The sequence below is a fragment of the Dufourea novaeangliae genome, unplaced genomic scaffold (assembly GCF_001272555.1).
Source record: "Dufourea novaeangliae isolate 0120121106 unplaced genomic scaffold, ASM127255v1 scaffold343, whole genome shotgun sequence".
In the NCBI taxonomy this organism is placed as follows: domain Eukaryota; kingdom Metazoa; phylum Arthropoda; class Insecta; order Hymenoptera; family Halictidae; genus Dufourea; species Dufourea novaeangliae.
Window position 1 is genome coordinate 815,258 of NW_015374236.1, and position 19,724 is coordinate 834,981.

Below are 19,724 nucleotides of genomic sequence, written 5' to 3' on the forward strand. Positions count from 1 at the left end.
ACATTAAACGAACCCCAACGAAAGGGGAAAAAGGGGATTTGACGTTAACTCTTCACGTACCAAGCGTCAAAGAACTTCGGTCGCGCGATACAACTTACACTTCGTTTGTCAATTAACCGTCAAAAGATATATGATAGCAGAGAAGAAGTAAACGTCATTTTATCTGGTCGCTTCTGTAACAGTAGGAACACAGACTCTCCGGTTTCAAAGTCACTCGTGTAACCCAACACTTTTGTAGGGCGGCTACTATCTGAAATTAAAAACTGGGGACGAAAGCCTCGCCCCCCGGCGAGAAAGTGTCGGCGGAAGTTATTTCGAAAATGCGATTATTACCCCTTGCAAAGACACCGTGTGACTGTTGTCCGGGTGAACCGTTTTTCGTGGAACGGTCTCAGAAGAATCTTACCGCAAGCGTTCGAATCAACAAATTCTTCCGGATCTCGGAATTCTAGAGACTTCTACCGGGTGTTACTCTCTAAAATCCCTTAAAATTAACAACATAATCAAACATTCACCTGTCAATCTGGCTACTCATAGGGTAGACCGAGGCAAATCAGATCAAAACGATTATGAAATAATGATTAACAATTAATAGCATACAGAGAGATAAGGGTGAGGTAATACGAACACGATCGAAATACTCGTAACAAACATGAACTGAATTCTTTTTTTTTTTTCGATTCGTCTCGATCTACCCTATTTGCGATGGGTTACTTCTCAGAATTACAGCGCAGACGTCATCCTCCGCGAGTTACGGTGATACACTGACACCGCCAAGCTGGTCCACGGAATGATTCCTTTTTTTCGTACCGGATAAATCCATTTCCGGGGACGGGGAACGCGCGCGCGACACCGTCAGGAAAAACCAAGGGGTAAGTCGCGCGAACAGAGGAGGAGAGAAGACGAAAAATGGAGAGGAAGCTGAAAACGCAGCGGCTAGATAGGGGCGGTGGCACGGGGGTAGGTAGGGACGGTAGCTAGCTGCGGTTGGATGGCAGGGGGTGGGTGGGTGAGTGGAAGCAGGGATGGAACGTGATTAATCGATGCTAGCGAACAGACGGAGCGAAAGAGGGCGCCGTGACAAAGGGCGACTTCGCGATGGCGTCTGCACGCATAGCGCCATTGGATTAACGGGAGGTAACGAGTTAACAACGAAGGCCAACTCCCGTCGACACAACGCAGCCCATTACCCATGACAAATACTGCGCCGTGACGTTGACTTTTTTTCAACCACCCCCACACACAGCTGATCGATGCCTCTTTATTCTACGTGTCATGTAGGGTTGCTTGGAATGATTCTCCGCCCGTAGCAAAATCAATCCCTTCAACGACGAGATTTTTTTTGTCATCGTTGACACGTTTCGTTAGACCATCGACCGCATACCAACAGCATTCCACGTGGGATCTCACTGTGATTGACACTCGGCACACAAATATTTTTAGTGGTTGAGTTATAGTGTTTGGGGAAAAAATTTGGTACAGTGATCTCCTGAAGGTAGAACTTTCTGAGACTTATTTCCGGTTGTTACTAGTTTAGGAGTGCGAGAGAACTACGGATCTGGCCTTATTGTTAATATGTAGACTATAGGGTAGGGTTTTTTTCCCTTGTATGTATTAATAGAACCAAACGAAAACGTTTTGACTGGTGAGAGGTGTGACGTTTCCTCGATGGAACAGAAATGATCTACGCAAGAGAAATGATGGCGTTACACGTAGAAAGATGGCGTTAGACGTAGAATTATTTCCTTTCGTTAGCGAATACGATGTTATGAACCCTTCATGACAAAAGTTAGATACTACTACACTGGGTGTTAAAGGGTTAAGGGATTTCTGTTTGGAATCAAAGTTATTTTCAAAGTAATTATAGTTTCTTTTCAAAGCCATTATTCTCTTTTTCAAGCAAATTAAGTCTGCATCGTGTACACTCATAAGATGACAGTATGAAGTCAGACCACTGGCTTTACATCCTTTTCTCTGTCTGGTGGTTCTTTTTCTTCATCCTATTTCTAGCCCTTTTTTTCTCGCTTCCGGGGCTGCAGCGGGTTCCGTCCGACCCCGACGCGAGTCGTAACCATTATCCAGTGTCCATTGTGTACGTTGAATGAAAAGAGATTATGCGAGCGTTCAGGACGCAAGTTCTTCGAAGGGTTGGACGCGTCGTCGTCGCCGGGTAACGACGAGGATACGCCGACGGTTGCGCGTTAATTATGCACGTCTGCCGGTTCTCGCTCGGTTGTTCGGCTAACGACGGATTCGACCAGCGACAGCGAACACGGGCAACTAACCGTGCCCTGGCTGTTTTATTATCGCTGGTGGAAGAGGGGCGTGTTTCCAACGAGACTGTTCGTTACCTCGACGGGGGACTCCGACCCGCCCGGCATCCAGTCGCTAGATTGTTAAACCGTGTCTGTCTCTGCTTCGAGAAATTAACTGGCTCTTCCTTGGGTAATTTCCTGCAGACACACTTCTGTTGCGTGGGGCTCCACTACTCTGTGTGGTAGTTAGCTGGAAGATCTACTGGATACTAGCGGGGCTTCACTTACACGGAGATCGATTTTGAAAACGTGTCTGGTCATTGACTTTATGATTAATTGTTTTAATATTTATTAACAACGACAACAGTTAATAAAATATAGATAATGGAAAAGTAAAAAGTCGCAGGAGGTAGAAGTAAAATCTATGAAAAAACAGATAAGACCGTAGTATCGTCGATGAATCAAGTAGAACAAGCAAGTTATGACCAGGCCTATTAATCAAATCGTATCCAGGACATAATAACGCGAGTCTGGGTCATCTAGCGAATATATATCCGAAGTTGGTCACGGCAGAATGATCATCCAATACATCCGTCATGCTCGATGCATAAAGAGTACAATATACAGGAAATGTGATTGCATCCTCAGCAGTTACGCGAAACACAAAAAACGAAATTACACCGCGAGTCGAAATCGATGCAACCATGGTTCTACTGCAATTAAAGTATACGAAATAATATAAAGAATCTTGTACTCTACTCTGCGGAAGTTAAACAGCTTATCAAACCTTGGTACCCTTTTTTAGGTCAAAAAAAGAGAGAACACAGAGGGAAGAGTAGTACAGAGGTAGAAATCAAAGGTAGTTCAGTTTCTGCGGCAAAAAAGCCTGCACGAACAAAGGGATTCCGAAGATAAACGCAGCAATCCTATTTCTCTGTCGCGCAGATTTTTCTCCCTTTTCGCTTCGCCTACTCCCCTGTACATTACCCCTTTGACGTTTCGATTCCCTTCCTCATCTCCTTTTTTCGATCTGGCGGTCTACCCGGCTGACGGGCGTCAGCCCATATAGCCAAGAGTTTCGTTAATATGTTGCAATTTAGATTAACCGCAACTCAATTTATATTACTCCTGTACCAGACACGAGATACGGAGCGGGATCAACCAGAGAGCGAGTAAGTCGAGCGTATATGACGGCGATACGCAGTAACACATCCTCGATACAGGGTGCTCTAAAATTCACGGTTCGAAAATTTGTTAATACGTATAGTGCTCGTCGAGGTAAGTAAACAAGTACTGGTGAAGGAAACCATAAAGAAATATTTTCGTAAGGAAACTTCTACTAAATTTTAGAAATTGAAAAACGTTCTGTTTTTCATTCATTTCTGTAGAATAGTCTAAAGTTGCGTCTACATTATATAGCAATATAGTGTTATGTAACAGAACGTTGTATAACCCTGCTATACAACATGTTTTTCTAACTTGTTACAAGATTATAACCTTTAACAAGTTTGTATAACATTTCACATTATTAATAATGGCTCTACGTTTAATCGATAACATATAACTTGCTATATAACACGAAAAATGTTACATAACATCATGTCTGTATAACAAATCTTTCTGTCTGTTTTTTTTTACAGGTTTTATAACTTTGCTACATAATGTGTTATTCTATATAGTGTAGATGCGACTTTACGATCGTTGCTTCAGAGTATCACCGTTGAGTCTACACCTTCCTTAGTTTAACATGTCAAAACTTTACGGTAAAATTAATTAGAGATGGGGTTTGTACGAGCACGAAAGTCTAGACCATGAATTTTGGATCGTACTGTACATCTCTGCACTTGGAAACCTCTCTGTGTGTTTCGTTAGCTCGCGGTTTCGTGAGTTTGCGGGTCGGTTGCTACGTGCCGCGCCAGAGAATGCAGCCTGATAAACGAAAATAACCACCCCCTTATCAGCGCCCCACGATTATTAATTGCGAGTAGTGCTCGTCATTATTAACCCGAGAAAAGCTCGCGGTTCTGGCATAGAATCCATCTAATTAGTATCCGCGCACCGACGCGTCGCGTTATTTCCACCTCAGAGATATTCCGTCTTGATATACAGTAAATCCTCGCTGAATGTTCGGAGACTCCTAGATACCGATAAGGAGAGGTCCCCAGATATAACGCTGACTTTCTAATAGGTTTATCACAGCGATAGAGCTTGGAATTCTATAGCCAATGATATTTGTCGCAGCCGTATATGGCAATTAGTTTATGAAATATTTAATGTTCAATGCCGAGAAGGCTTCAAACACTCATCTAGAATTTACTGTATACCAAAGTAACGTGTTACAGAGAACTAACTGATGAAGAGTCACGTTCAAATGCGTCTGTGGTGATCATCGTTAGAGCACAGGGAACTGCACGAGGAAAGCTGGGGCTCTCCTTTGTCAGAAATACTGCTGCGACAGCGGTTAGAGGGCACACAATGCGGTGGATAAATCAAGGAATCTGAAATTCCCTAAGTATCAAGTACCTACTGCTCTAAGAGCCACGCATGTCCGCCGCCTGGCTAGAGTCATTGATCTTTTCTCCCTAGGGGGGATTTCTCTATTGTCGCTTGGCGAGAGAGTCGACATACCGCGGATATTTCAGCGTAACAACCGCGACGGTGCACGTAACGCAAAAGTACGTTCACACGGGTACACGGTCGCGGTTCATAACGGAAACCTGCGAAGTTGGATTTACGACGCTGCTCTCGTAAGAAAGTCTGAATCTTGCCACGCATTGTTCCATAAACAATGAAGAGGGAAATGTAACACCGATTATGGTGGTAATGTGCACCGAAATTTTAAGAAATAAGACTCTAAAAGACATTACTTAAATAAATTGTTGGGTAGAATGTATACATTTTGTTATGCAGAGAGGTCACTTTGCTTTTCTATGACGGTGTGTATGTTCAACTATGTCATGAGTACATTGCGGATATCATGCAATTATAGTATACCAGATCGTCTGAAATTTAGTATATGTATTAAGAAATTGAATAAGTGGAATAGAACCTTCGATGCAATAAAAAAATTTCTATTTGTTTATATTTTCCGTACATAAATCTTTAAACATCGATGATGACATAATGATCCATAGTCTATAATTCTGGCTTAACATGAATTATAAACGAATCTACATTCTCTGAATTAATTGCAAATGTTTATAGACAATAAAGAATTCAGCGACAGGAAGAACATTCCGAGACTTGCTTAGCGTCGGTTGAAGGAAAGAATTCGTCGAGATATTAATTCATAGTCGCTGACCGTGTACACCAGACCCAAAAAATGGTAAAAACGTGTAATATCCAAGTGTAAAGAAACAAGTAATTGTTTGTTACGTCTGGTTACACAGTAAGCCTTTCTCCCTTGACACCATTCTCTCCACTTCTCCACTTCTCCCCTTAACATCGACGTAACCGGCATAGTCACGGAACGTCGCAATGGACTCCCTCGGCACCCGCGCAACAAATGGGACAAAAAGATGAGGGTACACAGTGCACATGCAGCACGATATGTAGTTTATTGGAGCACGGAATGCTGTGGATCCCTTTCGACGTACATGTCACGCGCACACGCAAAATAATGCCCCGAAATTTATTATAATATAAATTATCTAATCTCTGTAAAAAAAAAAGTGGCCTATTCTACAACTAAATCCAGCCAACAGAATCATTTAATATCAGTAAAAAAAAATTACAGGAACCTAGAAAAAACAAGTTAAAACTTTTTCAATTTTCTGAAATAATTGAGAGCTTTTACGCCGAGGTGAGAGCGAACTCGTGATATAATCCAGTGGAGAGTGTTCATAATGGAAAAAATAAGTTGAAAATTACGAATACACTGTTTTCTCCCGAGGCTTTGTGACTAGGGAAATTGAGTTGGAAAATTCATCCAGCATGCAGCACTCGTGTTCACGCTAAACAGAAATAGCAAATAACGAACGAATACGGTATCTCAGAGTCTTGTTCAATCTCCTATACCTAACAACTATTCAGAAACTTAGCTCCACAACTCTTGACTAACTTTTTTGTAACGAGGAATCACGAATCTTCTTTTAAATCCGAAGAAGTCCCCCCCCCCCCCTTGGCCCCTTAACTCTGTATCAACGAAAAAGCATGTTACCCATTTAATCTAGAAATATTAGCTTCCCTCTGCGGAACACCCAGAATTAATGCACCAAAAAGAATATTTAACCGGCCGATGGAAGAAATTCTAAAATTTCCCAAGGCCGAAAACTCCGGGACCATCGTCTTATTCCCCGAAGCGTGATGAAACGCGAAAGAATAGAGGGTGAGGACAGAACGGCGGAAACGGGTGGAGGAAGTGCATAGGCCGGAGACGGGGCGGAAGGAAGCAACTTCGGTGGAGGGTAGGGGCTGGAGGTGGATGTAACGTTTCAAGCCCCACGTTTCGTTTGATCCTATCTCGGAGCCAAACGTTCATCCTCCGAGCATTTCTCTGGTACACCCGACTGTTCCTATTCTCGCAACTTATCGTCGTGCATCCGTACCAGCCTCTTTCACCGGTTCTCCCTCTCCCTTTCGCGTTTATTCACCCTCCTCGGATTTTCGTACGCTTCTCCCCGGGCCTTTCTTTTATCGCGTGCTCGACGACCGACGAGTTCCTTCCGGGCGTACCCTTGCTCGAAGAGAGGGAAATGCCATTGTAATCGCGAGACCTCGAGTCCTGGCCCGTTTTTGTACACGGATCGAAATTGAAATTGATAAACGCACTTCGGAAATACTTTCGATGTATGAATACCGTCGGGGGTATTTCTCTGTTTGCCTCTCTCTATTCCTGTTCTCCTATCCCGCTCTCCTCTTCCCCATTCCGCGTTTTATCCTCTTTGGAGATGCACGATAAGAGGATCAAGAAAAATGGAACAGGAATTTTCTATACTGCCAGGCGTCTCCGGTGTATTGTGCAACGGGGACGGACGAAATGAACGAATATATTTATCGTGCGCATGCTTTTAGCAGGGACACGTGTCGAAGGCTTTTACTGATTGTAAACAACCTGGGAATGAATCACTCAATTTTATAATAATACCAGCGATGACCCGCGGATTCTGTGGACGGTCTAGAAAACGTCGGAAAATGTCCTGAATGGAGTGATGATCACTAATTTATACATATTATTATAGTGGTTACTTTAAATGGAGTATCAATTTTGCTTGGATGTTTACTAAATTATTGGAATTGTATAAAATATATTGATAAATCTGTGTCCGGTCATTGATTCTACTACCGCTCATGTTAATATTTGTTAACAATGATAGCAGATAATGAAATATAGATAATAAAAAAAGTAAGAATTCATAGGAGAAAGAATTGTGAAACTTACAAAAAAAAAACAGATCCCATAGCTTTGGCGATGTTTGTATCAAGTAGAACAAGCAGGCTATGATCAGAAACATCAACAACTTAAGGTCACACCATTGTAGGTCATTGGATTGGTTTTGACTCAACGGTTACACCACGATAAAAAGACGTCCCATTAAAAAAAAATGAATGACTTTGAAATTTCGAAAAATATGACCCCGAGATAAATGTTCGCTTGTCATAGTATTTACTCTTTCTTACGAAATAATACTGTCCCCTCACATTTTTTTATGAGCCCAGCCAATGTAATAACATTTTCAAGAGTCATTAAATAAGTACAATCCATACGATATATTCCACATTGCCTACTACAACTAGCGCCGTAAAGCGTTATCGAGTTTTGCATCGATTCATCGTCGTCGGTCGATTGTTTAAGACAAATCGTCATCATCATAGCGTACCTCAAAGCTGGTTCGAACGAATCATCGCCAAAGCCTCATTCAGGCAGGGAAATCATGTTTCTCGGCGGCACACGCGTTCGCCACGCATCGTAGAAGAGCGTATTGCGTTTGCAAAGTGAACCTCCGCGTCAAAGGGATATCGGTCAGATCGAAACGCACCAAAGACATTCATCGAGCGTTCCCGATAAATACGCCCATTACGAGAACGGTCTGAATTCAAAAGCAAACTGTCAGCTGCAGTAGACCGGGGTAGAAACTGACGGTGGAAGCTGCTACGATGATAAGAACCTCTGTACCCACCGTTTGTCGAATCGATCTTCGTACATGTCCGCGCATATATATACATTTTCGATGGTGGCGGCGGCGGATGCGTCCGTATATCAGAAAGATCTCTCTGGCCAGCCCATCCTGAGAACTATTACTCACGTCTTAATGCAGATATACCATATCTAGCCGACATTAATCTTCCTTGCAGTCATGTAAAGCAGCCCAGCCGGGCATCAATCATTTTTTGAGAAACTTCTCTATTAACCGGTCTGTGCCCGTCAGCCGTGACTTTGAAAATCAGTTACCCTGCTACCGGCCTAACCTGCCTGGTAATTTATCGTTCAACTCCTGAGAAATCGGAGAGTCTTCTGTTTTACGTTGCACAGGAAATTATGAATAGACGGGGAAACTTGGAGTTTCTGCGTAATTAAAAGAAAATTGCCTGAACTGTTACAATGAAGTATACAATCAAGACTATCGAATATATGTATACCGTATGTAAATTATTTGAAGAATATAAAGCCTTGTTCACTGAGAACCAAGAAACCTATTTTTTGTTAGTTTCTTTGCAGAATTATAAATTCCTTCGGAAAGACGTGTACTAAAATGATAACTCAAGAAAAATTCAATTGCTCCTTAAGAAATTTATTGTAAAGGTAATTTTATTGGAGTTCTGTATTATCTTCCTTCTTTCGAATAAAAAAAGGCAATTATATTATGACAAAGTATAGTTTCTATTTTATGATTTTTAAACGGGATAGCGTGGACGCGATTATAATTCTGTGAAAATAATTGGAGGACTCGGAATTAGCATGATTCAGCCTCCGGACGAGACTTCCAAAGAATGCCGCGAATAGTCTGGAGAGATTGTAATTGCAGGCTGTACCTCAATGAGTGGCTTTTCATTATGGCGCCCATCGTGGAAGATTGAATGTCAGCGAATATTGCGTTTCAAGGTGTAATTAAAAATACACTTACTCTCGTACCGTCGCGAACTCCTGTGTTCCGATGTAAATTGTCAGAGCCGGGAGAATTAGTCGAAATTACCAAAGGAAGCGCAATATAATAGTCTGCGTTTTACAAACGTTCATTCCCGCTTTCGAATGAAAATGCCAGCGAAATGACAAAGAGAATAACATTTCGTCTTATTAGGTACAATTTAAATTTCTATTATTATGCGTAATCCATGAAATGTCCATTCTACAGAGAAAGAGTAAGTAAATATAACCGAGACCGCAATAATCCCTTACTGACAATTTCGTGATACTTTCTTTTAATTATCCGACCGTAGAGTGCGCGCGCTCTCACAGAATAAAACGTTAAACCGGAAAGCTTTGAGAGATTCCAAAGACCCGGTAATGGTGGCGGCTTAGTTCTGCACATGATCTTAAGCGAGATTGCAGAGAGACCTCGAAACGAGTTTCTTTCCGTAGCGAAACCGTTATCCGCTTGTTTAATAGACTCCTAACCCATTCCTGTACATCCCGAGAGTTTTATGCGTAATCGAATGTCATCGATCCACCCACATTCACATTGAAAAATATTGTATACCATAAATAATTGAATTGAATTTCACTGAAAGTAGATTTTTTGGTACCGAAGTAATAAGAATTTCAGACTCCTTACCTTTAGACCAATTGATCTCATTGAGTTACCATCATTCTGCCATGTACTACTCAAATTAATGCCGCAGAATTCTTCGAAATCCTCTCAAGCATCCTCACTCTTCTGCAATCACAGAGGCGTCCTCTGAAAAACAAAAAGAAGAACCGTGGTATCAGTTTTATATCCATCCACGCGATAACCGTAGAAGATTCCATAAATGATATCTGATCGAGCGTGCAAGATAAACAAGTCGGGTTTGCACTCGATGCGGTTCGATCGAACGAATATACATTCGGCCAGAGGTGTTCATATACAAAGTGGGCCAGGAACAGTGGTAAAACCGAATAGGAGGTTATACTACATGAAAAAATAACTCGAAAATATGAAATGAAATTTTGTCACATGATGCTTCGTTTCAGAGATAAACATTTTTGAATATTTATCTCTAGAGTGTCATGTGACTGATGGCGCAATCGGATAGGGGATGATTCTATGCGAAGAAATAAGTCAAAAATATCAAATACAATTTTTTCATTTGAGACTTCGTTCTTCAGAAAATCGACTTTGACCAGTAATCTGAAACGTGTGTATTCGTCTTATGGTAGTAAGTAGAAGCAGGATCCAATGAACAGACGCATTGGATTTTCAATTACAATTATCTCGAAAACGAAGAATCATACGAATAAATTTCATTCCACATTTTCAACTTATTTTTTTTTTTCGTACAAAATAAACTTCTGTCCAATTGCACCACCTGTTCCGGTTTATCTGGTACAGGTGTGTATCAACGTTCAAATCGGATGGTCGTCAAGATTCCTCTGCTGGTTTGCGGCTGGATTCAGTTATGCAAGACCACGCGTGATTCCGCGCCGTTAATACCCCCGACCTTGGTCTGTCAGTGGCGTGGGTCAGTGTCTGAGCATACGGATTACAAATTACCGGGCGCCTGGGCACCGGTGCCCTCGCGTCGCGACGTGAAATTACGAGCCTCCTCTCGTCCCCAATTAAGCCCAGTCCTCTCTCTCCTTCCCTCTGTCTCCCTGCCCACCAGACCCCCGTCATCCCTCTTTCACGACCTTCCTTAAAGCTCGACGCGTGCCTCCGTGACGTCGAGGCCTCCTGCCGGTTCTTCATCTCGTTTGCCCTCCGCCGTCTTACCGATGCCACCAGATTCCCCTCCCCTGTTTCTACCTTCTGTCACGCAGAGATACTCACGACAGGACACGAATCCGGTTAATTGACCTATTTCGTTCTAATGGACTTCTTTGTGGCCACCAGACTCACGGGCTTCCGCCCCCTTTCCTAACGGCCTTCAGCATCCTCGAGCTACGTTGAAACCGTAGGTACACGGGTTTCACGGGGATCGAGGGAAATGTCGTCGGATGCAATTAATCACCTCCCACGTCCCCCGTGACGTCCACACCACGCCTTTTTACAGGATTAACGTTCTTAGCTTGTTCGGGATAAATAAAAATCGCCAGGAGAAATGATCGGAGAGAGGAAAAATAAATGTGATTAAGAGCTTTCGTGGGAGCGGGAAGAAGGATAGTATTATGTCCCTGTCGGCATGAACTCGAGTAAATACTACGGAGGTTCATCTTTAGAAACCGTTGCGGGTGTGAATGGATCTGTTATGATTGATGTATATTATTGGTGGATACTGATAGCTGCGGATTTCGGGATCAATACAGATGACAATTTTTCTACACCTTCCTCTTTTTAACACTTTCAGTGTGGCAGCTTTTTTTAGGGACTTTCTTGTTTGGCCGGTACAGGACAAATATGCTCCATAAGTATATTTGGTGTTGTTGGATAAGTCCTAATCTTTCCTAGATATAAATTACAAACTTTAATCCATCGTCTTGCAACAATACAATTGAACCAAACATGCATCATTCTGTACAATAATCTTTTGCTATCTACTGGGTAGTGCCATTAATCGATTTGTGTAGAATTTTTTCACGAGACCTCAAAAGCGTTTCAGATTTACTCGTCACTTACAACATCTCTGGAAAATACCTTCCTGGAGTCTAGACTACCGAATTTTCGAGAAATCAAATATAATCTCAAACTGGAATGCGTTCAATGCCGCTCAGAAATGGCCAACGATAAAATCTCGACGAATATGTTTCCCCGTACAAAAGAAAATACTCCCACTTTAAAAAGTTTGAATCGAATGCACACGACGACGACCCGTTGAAACGACTAAAGAATCGAGTACACACATTGACCGCTTTCCCTGGTACGCGATAGCTAACGAGACGGGCCCGGTTGAATTTCTATTCGGAAAAGCATTCTGCATTGCAGCCTAGAGGGGGGGAGGGGGATGAATGATCCTCGTGTACCGGTCCGGAGGTAACATGAGCGAACACAAACAGCCCTGCGGCTGGCCAGTGCCTCCAGATTAAACCACTAGATTTCATTGCGTCGAGATGAACCACTCGAGAGCCAGCGCCCGTTCACTGCGGCCCCCAAGCCCACTCGTCCCGATTAGAACACGACTCGCGGCGACCAGTGTGTCATTATATTCCGTCCGATAACGAGGACGGCCCCTGGAATGGAACGGGGGGGAAAAAAAAAAGAAGTACAGTGGCGACATAAAGGAATCGTGTGTCCGTGCGGTCGTGAGCACCTCGCCAAATACGGTGTTACAGGGACTGGAGAGACCGTGGGAGATCCTCGTGAAAGCTGATTCGAAGGTGGTGGAGGGTTCATTTCAAAGATGGACACCAAACTATCTTTTCCATAATCGAGATTACTTGTGAATTTCCAGAACCGGCTGATTTTTCAAAATACGTCATTCGGAGTTGAACAATAAAATTGTAACGAGTCGAAAATTGCGTAATTTGTTCAAAGCAGCGAATAGGAACTGATCCATTACGTAACGTTTCATGTACAGTCGTCGCCAAATGAGATCATAACTACGAAATGACGAATTTTCTAGTTGTTTGCGCATCTACCCATACTATGTCACTTTTCACATTTTTCTGTGTATTAGAAGACATTTCGTCGCAATAAAATAGAAGTATGAACATTTTTTACTTGCCACGCTTTACTGTGTAGTTTTTCACAGCTACAGACACTATACCTGAGTATAATTGTATATTAAACTTTCTGATATAATTAACTTTCGTTATTCTATATCCAGTATTATTGATATTTGATTACATCTGATAAAAAAAAAGAAGTGTTCTTTCCACAATGTTAATGTAAAAATCTTTTTGCACCTCACTGTAGATTTATAAAATCCGCAGAATATTGGATCGTTGATACAATGAGTATTGTTCTAATCGGATTAATTTGATTTCCGTGAAAAGTTGAAGGACTCGTTTAATTATTGTTTAATTAATGGATATGGAATTGGGATACGTCGGGGAATAGATGAGGAACGGGAGTCGTATTAATGGCGTGGAAATGTTGCGATGCTCTCCCCTGAATCGACAGGGATCTGTTATCGCTTCTGAAAATAATAGTCGATGCAATCGATACAGATGTCCACGGCGCAAGTGAATGCATTAATGCCGTTCGGCACGGGTGATATTAATTCAAGCTCGGATTTCAACGGGCGAGCCTGTGTTTGCCGACTGATCCCCTCTTTCGAATAACAAATGTAGGAGAGATCGTTATTGTCATCGATACGTGAGAACGAATCGCGTATGGAAATAGCGTACACATGCGATTGATCGATGTGCTGTTTGTCGTTCCTTTTTTCTCCCCTACGTTTTTTCAGAAAAAAATCAATTATTCGCACGAAATGGACTGTTTCACTGTAGCTACAGATATTCAAATCACAGCCAAAAAATAAGATAAGTAGAAGAATTGATTACCGAAGATTGTGTAGAATTTATCTTTGGAAAAAAGAGGGTAAATTTTGTTTCTCTTGGAAAATGAACAATATTTGCAAACATTATCGCGAATGTTTTCAGTCCAATATTACGCGAAAGTTTTATTCCTTTTGAATTAACAGTCCATCTCCCAATTAATTACGGCAATTTGAACAATTAACCGGGCGTGTTTCTGTTTACTCGTCGGAGTGCACCGCTGATAATTGAGTCGATGAATAAACGATGAAGAACAATTTACGCGGACTTTTCCACCCCGTGACCCGTGGCTCATATTTCATTCTACGTGGACATTTCGCACTGACAGCCATTCGCAATTAGCGTGGCAACAGATGGAGGCGTGAGGACAGAAAAGTGGTTCGTGTGTCTCTGCGTTCGGTTGAAAAGTTCAAACCGAATGGAAAAAACGATGCTTTAAAACACACACTAATGCAGAAAAAAACCATTCTGCCTCTTAACTTACAGAAAATATTGAAAGAACATTAATTGATAAAAGAAACCGGTACTCATTTTCTATGTACACATAAGTTTCTATTGACAAAAACGACAATTATTTTGAAAATTTACGAAAAATTTACAAAAATTCTGTAACATGAAATTACAATTCGATCATTCTTTCGTATCTACATCCTAGCCTAAAATATCTTCAAAGCTTTCATTTCTATCGAAGCAGCCCAAAACGTGAAATATTTCAAACAAATCAAACACCATGGATAGTCCGATTAATTTTCCTTAATTCCTGAAAAATTTGTACGTTTAATAAATTTTAGTATTTATAAATTTTTCTTTAATGGAGGAACAACAAATACTCTCCGTTCTTCTCTGCCGACGCGTAGCACGCTGATTGCGTGAACACGATGCCCATAATTAGTAACGTCTAGCGTTAGGAGTCGTTCGCTGCGAAAGCCTACTAATTGCGGCCTATTACAGTCTGACAGCTCAGTTTCAAGTTTAGCGACGCTCACAGTTCATCCCATCACCGCCCATGGAACGGTGGTAACTGAACAGCCACCGGCTGACTATTTTCCCTTCTATTTTTTATCGACTAACGGCAGCGTTTCTCATTACGGTACGGTGACTTTGAAACACGTAATTAACACCCGACGTAATGCTGATAAATTTCCTACGCGGATACCGACGGTGAAAAAAAATTGTCGTGGAAATCGTCGTGGGTAATTACACTCGTGGAAATGGTCGGATCAGCGATTTTCTATGGAGACTTTTTAGATATCACAATTTTTTTCCATGACCTTTTGGCTTTTGTTTCTTGTTTGACTCGCGTTTATTCACTCTTTAGGTCGTAATACCGAAAGTGAATTAGGTAAGTCTAAAAGGGATACTTTAACATTTTTTGTCGACACAGTTTCATACTTGTGTTTCACAGTTTCATCATAATATTACTTGCACATTGTGTATAATACAACTTCCGATTTCCGTTGATAAGATTCCCCTTCTTTTGTTCCATTCTTTGGAAACCTTTCTGCATTGTTCCCCGCGAAACGATTTACTACATTCCACGGAAGTCGAGTATCCCCCTCCTGAAGCCCATGGGGAAGCTAATAAAAACGAGTTCACCGAACGGGGAGCCTATAATTAGCGAAAGCTTCTTATTTCGCCAGCAGGAGCTTCGTATTATACGAGGCGCGCCTGATAAATGAAGAAATTAACCCGATGAGTGGGATCTGGGCGTCAAGGGGCAATCTCTAGATAACGAAAATAAATTATCAGATTACCGGCAGAAAACCTTAGGTAATTCGTTACCATTTTTCTGTTTCATGCTCGCAATTTGTAGTATATGTAGTATCCTCGTGAAACACACCGTGAGTGCCCTGTTTCTAATATAAATTTCGAATGAATTCCCGTTTAATGAATAAAACACACCGGGCTGGAAGTAATAAAAGAACCTGTGACGCGACATCAAAGGTCCGACGCGTACGTGCTACCGGCTTTGGGAGGTATTCTCATGGGTAATAGAGAATACCGACACACGCAGTGTTCGTGTCGGAAGTTCCATTAATTAAGGCGTTGGGGAGGATCTATAAGTGAGAACGAGTGGCGACGCGTAAGGAAGAGAGAGTGGTAGCGGGACCTTGGCGAAACTGTGAGTAACAACGGACGGGAAGTGATATTCCGAGGATGACGTAGATAGCATTCGTCAGACGATCTTCTGAAGTCAGTGACACGCGCCACTTAACCAAGCCCTTTTATCGTTAGGTTGCCCTTATTATGGCGTCTACCACGCGGCGCTCCCCCTCCCCTATTAATTACCCGACGTAATGAGTGGCATTGTCTACTCGCGTCAGCCGGAACACTCTTCTCTCGCCCTGAAATCGTCCTGTCCTCGGTCGAGAGATATTCCACGACGTGTGTGCAAGCTGAATTAACGCGTGAAAGCACCTACTCGATAGATCGTGTCCCCGTCACCTCATACGGATCGTAGTCGAGTAATTTTAGTTGAAATTGTAGAGTGTTGAATAGAAGAGCTTTTGAATCTATATTTTGATAGAGAATTACGATATTACCGTTCCATAACAGAATTGAACTAATTTCCAGTAGTTAACACGTCTGCTACAGTGAAAAGGGCCGTACGTAACTACATAGACAACACTTTATTTCGTTTTTCTAACCCTCTCAGACCGGGTGGTCACAATTATGTACATGAGTTTCTTACAATTTCACACAAAGCCCTAGATACAGTGTGTCACAGTTCAACATTTTTCTTATAAATTTTAATTTTTTTATATTCTGAATGTTTTTAGTAGGTCTAGCGAATTCAGAATTGCATAATAGACCTTCTTTTAAAACAAATTTTTTTAAGCGAAATATCTAAACAGTCTACTGAGTTGAAATGTGTAATCAAATTTTTTTTTCTGATTATTCACCACAGTTTTCCACGGTCAAAGCAATCAATTGCACTATCACTCGACCTTCCTTCTGCATATATCCTCAAACTTCGGCGATAGCCCCGTTAATCCCTCCGCATATATCATACATGTGTATAAATATCCCTTGGAGACTCGCCTGTTTACATGTACCAGTCAGGAAGTTGCAACAACCAACCAACAACAATCTCTGTAGTTGTCAGTCCAAACGTGTTTGCCCCCGAAAGATAATTATCTCTTGGGGTGGGGCTCCATCAGCCATAACCGAGCAGAATTTTGCAGACCGTCTATGGTGGACCGGTCAATAACACGAACGTACAACTTTGGACGTTTCGCAAATACACCATCGGGTATTTCTCGACACGTCCACGGTAGAGTGAGTGAGAGAGACAAATTCATGAGTACTCGACCCGTCGGATTGACCCCGGCTCGAACATTGTTCCGAATGCAAATCGCAGTTTACACCAGGAGACCCTGTCGAGACGGTTCCCTATCACACTCCCTGATGCAGGTTCGAGGACGCCAGCCGGCGACTCCGATATAGGACCGTATTAGTCTCTGAACTCGAAAGCTACGGAATGCTTGCGTGGCAGACCCTTCGCGGTCCAATTCTACTTGAGGCTTTCCCCACCTCCGTATCTCGATTCCTCGTCGCTGAGCGCCAATCCGCCCGAGTACCAGCCGGTAATTTTTACAGATTCTGCTGGGGATGAGGTAATGGAGGGTTCAGAGACTTTCGAAAACTAGAATCACCCTTAATTTTAATCTTCTTTACCCTTTTGCGATCTGACAATCCTGGAGTTTAAACTGAAACGAAGGAAAGGACAATCAGCATTACGAATTTTCTATTGGATTCTTTTTTGCTGAATGTAGGTACAAACGATGCCTCTGTTTCATGGTTTTATGACAATTTGCAAGAAAAATTGCGTGTATACGATAAAAATGCAAACACTGACAAAATGATCTGAAGACCATTAACAGACCCTCACAATGACGCTGTAAGACGGTTCAGAAGCATCGTTAACCTTCTGCTACATCTATTCCAAACAAAAAAGACGCTTACGGTCCTTTAGTCTCTTGATACTTTGTTCTTTTTCGTCCAACGGGTAAAGGATCTTTGCTGACGTAAAAACGACGAATATCGCGATTACGTTCTTACTGAAATATCACGCGATGGATAGTTAGATTGATCATCCGCAAACGACACAGTCTCTTTATGTGGAAAATGAGCAAGAAACTGGAAAGTCCGAAGGCAGAGCCGAGTATTCACCACCGTCCGTTCGTCGACTGCGCGGGCAAAGGCATGGGGGCTCGACGAGAACAATGCTTGTGAATTTAGAGCTTGTCAAGATGGCGGCCTAATTAGGAGAAACGCGACTTAAATATGAATGTCGACTGAAGAATGAAAGAGAGAGAATAAGAACGTGAAAGAGAGAGACAACCGAGAGGGAGCCAAGGGCTGCGTGGTTCGCTGAATGAGTCGGCTTCTCATTTCTCTTCTTCTACGTCTTCCAGCCCGGCACAAGGAGAAAAAGTGCGGTTGTTTCGCCGGGTATGCGACGCATGCATAATGCACATCGTCCAATAGATAATTCATACGCGAGCCGGTGCAGAGAGGGAAGACGTTACACGGAGCTCCCGAAAGGATTGGGCTGACATCGGGAAATCCACAAGGATGAATATATATACCGATTAACAGAGATGTGTTTCGGGGTTCGAGGACAATTTTATGTGGTGAAATGAGAAATGAATTATGATCTAGATTCAATGTTTGGACATTCAATATAAGAAATGGTTTTTATATAGGATGGATGTAATGAGAAAAGAAAGATGGGAAATGTAGAGAATTAAATGCTTCTTGAAGGTTGTAAACTTGAGGATATCCAGCATGTAATCATAGGAATCCTATGTTTATGAACTCTATGCAGTGAGTATAATTCTTGACCAAGAATGCAACCGTTGCTGTATGCTTCTTGCAGTATGGAACGAAAAACACTTCGGAAATGCGGTTATTAAGAATATAGAATAGAAATATTATAACAAAATTAAATCATCCGTTGTTAATGATATTATTAACTAAATCGTTCTGTAAATGTTCATGCACATCCCGTTAAATTCAAACTGCCGAGACACATCGGATAAAGTGGCGCGGCAGATCTATAATAGAGGCGCACTATAACTCGCCACGAGCGCTAATTGCTTTCGAGGATGAAGATTGATCCGGGTCTGACATCTCACCGGTTTCATCGAATTGGTCACCCATCAACCGACTGGCTAGTGGCTGTCTGCCAATTTCGGGAACGATTAGGACTTAATGCAAGTAAATAGATGCCAACACCGCGGTTCCCCCGTGGATACTTGAATTATTTATGAGATATTTTACGGAAGGTAAATTTGTTGCCTGTCGCGGTTGTGTAATTTTCCCTCAAATTGCTCGTGGACCGGGACGATCGAGCGGAACACTATTCACGAGCACAAGTGAAAACGTAGGTATCTCTTCAATTCATTAAAAAAAAACTGTCGAAACAATGCACCTTTTGGCCAAGTTTAATGGGGAATCGAAAACAGGGTTGAAAGGTGTAAGGCAAAGAGGGGAGAGGAAAAAAGAGCGACGAGGATAAAGGGAGACGACGTCAACGGGCTGGTCCACTGGAAATTTCCCGGGATCGCTGTTTGCAAATGTCCTATCGAAATAGCCTCTGGCACACAGCCCCGGAGAGAATTCACTTTGGCAGATCGAGTGGAGTCAAGCTATGGAGAAAAAATTGCATACAGACAGTTCGACGGAATCGAGTGAATTAAGAAACGATATACACAAATAGGCGGTTTGGCGAGCAGATGAAAAATACATGCGGTCGAAATACATACCCGAAAAGCATATTAAACGATTCAATTTTTATATCAAATTCAATTATCATTAAAAACAAAAGTTTAGACTGAATTCAACGTTCATGGTTCCAAAACAAATTAATCGACAGCATACGTAAACACACTCGAAATGTTGATTATGTAGAGTGTATATCCGACATGTGTTTTCGACCAGTCGAGAATCGC

At 42.1% G+C, this 19,724-nt stretch overlaps 1 protein-coding gene across 1 annotated transcript in view; it reads left to right on the top strand.

Annotated features, from left to right (window-relative positions):
• Positions 1 to 19,724, top strand: part of LOC107192469 (neurobeachin) — a 321,694-nt gene that overhangs the window by 179,232 nt on the left and 122,738 nt on the right. The gene's annotated exons all lie outside the window — the stretch shown is intronic.